We start from the raw sequence: 3168 nt of genomic DNA, 5'->3' as shown, positions 1-3168 counted from the left end.
GAGAGAGAGAGAGAGAGAGAGAGAGAGAGAGAGAGAGAGAATGAGACTCCATAGAAGTGGTTAAGCTTCCTCTGGTTCCAGTTTTACATACTGTATTTCTGATGCTAAAGAGCCATCTTTGTTTCCCTTGGTTACCAATGAAACTGTGCAGGCATCAGTTCAAATCCATCACCGCTTATGGAACATTTTTCTGAACACAATGCCCTCTTTCTTTACCTTTTATCTATATTCATATCTATTTAATAGGAAGAAAGCTCATGTGCACTTTCCTACACTTATGTGCTTATAGTCTGTTCTGTATGCTATCCTTTATATGGAGATGAGCTATGTCACATGGCACATCCCTATAATATTGTTATAGAGGATATAATTTTCAGGCAGACCTCATCCTTTCCTTCATTTCTGAATATCCAAGAAAACTTGCTGTAAGGTGATTTGGCCTATAAGATTACTCCTCAGAGTGTGCCTCAATGCATTTTTATCTGTAAGGATAAGCCCTGTCTTATAGAAAGCCTCCACATTCAGTTTATTGACTCAATAAATTTCAGGCTCACTGGTTATGTTTCCATCTAAAAGCCTGACACAGTTATAACATTGGGGGAACCTTTAGAATCATCTCAGTTCAAGTTTCTCTCTGAATATTTTTCCACAATGAACTGTAATACATTAAGTCTATCCATTAGAATATCACTCACTGTTCCGTTGATTTGGTGACCAAAGGAACATTTGTGTTGTCTGGGTTCCATTTTAGATAATATTTGAAATGGATGGAATAACTGAGGACAGAGGAACAACATTCAAAGTTATCTATCTTCAGTGGAGAAAAATAGGTGTGGTCTAAGTACAGGCTCGTTAAAATAAAATCAGAATTCAGCACTGAAATACCTCTCTCAGCAAAATAAAGCATTTTCTCTCCCCTAAGAACCTCAACCAATTTCATGAATGTTTTTTCACTTGAAACCAAGTTGTTCTTGCAGAATGAAATGAGAAAATAAGAGTTCTACTAACAGTTATATGGAAAGTTGTGTGAAATCTTGTGAACTTTCTTTTCAAAAGATGCAGTCAGTCTTCTAGAGATTTTACTAGTGAAATGGGGGTGTGGGCCAATCTTTATATGAGGTTGAGACACATCAAATGCCATTATAAATCTTTACATTTACAACTCAAATAACTAAATGCATTGATTTTTTCCATATGAAAAGACACTTGGACATTTGCTCTCAATGTTAATTTTTTATTAATATAATATTTGGTATTCATTGACTAACGGAAAAATGCTACAATAAAGTATGCATTAACAATAAAATCTACCCAAAGAGTCAGGATTCTGCCACACACCTTTTGCTTACCGTAAAAGAAACATTTAGGTGTATTAAGATCAGGGCAATTCTTGAATAGCACGATATTGCTTGGTTTAGGGTCTTTTAAAAAATATTGGAAAGGAAAGGCATGGAAATGCGGGGAGATTGTTGTGGATTTAAAAATAGATGTACACATATATACACAATTTATTGAAACTTCAGACAAAAAATGTTATCTTCCCGGGAGTTGAGAGCCACCAGGGCGGGAAGTCCGCCGCAGGGATGAACAAAGCATGGCTGCGCGATAGGATTATCTCTGCTGCTGCAGCAGCCTCCCTGATGAAGGGTTGCGGCGACTGTCTGGTCTATTACACCGCATTTTTTTGGTGACAACCTCTGTTATTCTGTCAGCTCAGCCGACTAAGTTGTTCCCCGTATTCTGCTCGGTCACCCGGTCTCCGTTCAACAGAGAGGAGGAAAGATAAAACAAGGTGAATTGAGCCAAGTAGGGTACACGGGAATTCCTCCTCTTGGGGGCTGGAGTCGCCACCTCCTCGGGACATGGGGGAAATTCCAGGACCGTATTTCACCCAGAAACCGGTGAGTTCTCTGGATTAGTTGCATGCAAGGAGAAGGCAGTGAAAGTCTTAATCGTCCCTGCCCAGCTGGGGGCAAGAAAGCCGGGTTAGAGCTGCCTGGCCGGTGCGCACGAGCCTCGGGACCCCGGAGCTGCGCCGGGGGGAGTAGAGGTCAAGTCAAGTGGCACGACCGCTGGGCGTTCCTCCCTCTTGACTGTGCTGTCCTCAGCTTCGCTTCTGAACGACCACCGCTAACAGAGCAAGGCTGGAAGGCGGAGAGGGGGCGGATCCCTTCGGGGGCGGGACCAAGATGGGGGGGAACGGAGCGGCCGAGGAGTCTGTGGGGAAGTGTAGTTCCGCGAGCCCCGGCAGCGATGCTGTTTGGGCTTCGCCAGCAGATCTGCACTTCAACTCCCAGAAGTCTGAGGGTCCGGCCGGAGAGCGCATGCGCAGTGGGCGCCACTTTGTATCCTATCAGGCGAGGAGAGGGTGATGTCACCTGCGAGTTGGTAACCTACGAGCGGCTGTGAAGGAAACTGTTTAACCGGATCCCATTGTACCCGGAGCGCAGAGCCGCCTTTCTAGCCATGCAGGGGCTGCTCAGGTAAGGGGGACGCGCCTTCTCGCCCGCCGCACTCATTCATGAAGTGGCACCGCGCGGTGGCGCGGGGGTGGGCGTGCTTCTTCGGGCCGGACGCTGGGTCCGCGGCGCACCCTCCGGCTGCCTCTCCGAAGCTCCCGGGCCAATAGGTAAATATTAAACCCGTCCTTCAGGTTGGGTCTAGGTGGGAATGGGACCTAGACAGCTCCCGGCTGCCAAGCTGGGAATGGGAAAATGGCTGCAGCGCAACGCAAAACCAGGCGAGCCCGGAGGAAGGCGCCTCCGAGGACGGGATCCCTCCCTCCTTTCTTTCTGCGGCGCTCGGATGGCCGAGGAGCCCGCAGGGTACCACTCGCCGCTTTGCTGCGGGCTACCCGGGACTGGGGGCTGCGGGTCCCGCAGCGGCTGGGGGGGTTCCTGGCCCGGCGGCTCCGAAATGGGCATTCCCGAGGCCGGCTGGGTGACACCGAGGTAGCGACAGGGAAGGAGGGACTCGTGCGGGCGTCCGCGCCCGGGCAGAATCCCTACCGCCCCTGGCACCCTTACTTCAAGCCTCATTCGGAAGGGACAGGGTGCCTGTAATTCAAAGTTAAAGCTTAATGCCTCGGAGAGGAGGGAAATCAGGCGTTGCAGAGGGAGTGCAGGGTGTTGGCTGCCGGCGACCAGAGAGGCTACGCCGCCTGCGGAC

At 49.0% G+C, this 3168-nt stretch overlaps 1 protein-coding gene across 3 annotated transcripts in view; it reads left to right on the top strand.

Annotated features, from left to right (window-relative positions):
* Positions 1–2324: 2324 nt before the first annotated feature.
* The window catches only part of DAAM1 (dishevelled associated activator of morphogenesis 1), a 181390-nt gene continuing 180546 nt past the window's right edge, over positions 2325–3168 (top strand). For 2 of the 3 annotated variants that reach the window (XM_008068063.1, XM_008068062.1), the window contains exon 1: positions 2325–2483. The gene's annotated coding sequence lies outside the window, so the exon portion shown is untranslated. The remainder of the gene's footprint in view (positions 2484–3168) is intronic. The other variant, XM_021717559.1, reaches the window with a different exon arrangement.

This window comes from Carlito syrichta, unplaced genomic scaffold, assembly GCF_000164805.1.
Source record: "Carlito syrichta isolate Samal-C Ts95f unplaced genomic scaffold, Tarsius_syrichta-2.0.1 Scaffold309858, whole genome shotgun sequence".
In the NCBI taxonomy this organism is placed as follows: domain Eukaryota; kingdom Metazoa; phylum Chordata; class Mammalia; order Primates; family Tarsiidae; genus Carlito; species Carlito syrichta.
The sequence above is the reverse complement of the archived record's forward strand: the minus strand, read 5'-3'. Positions and strand labels throughout refer to the sequence as shown.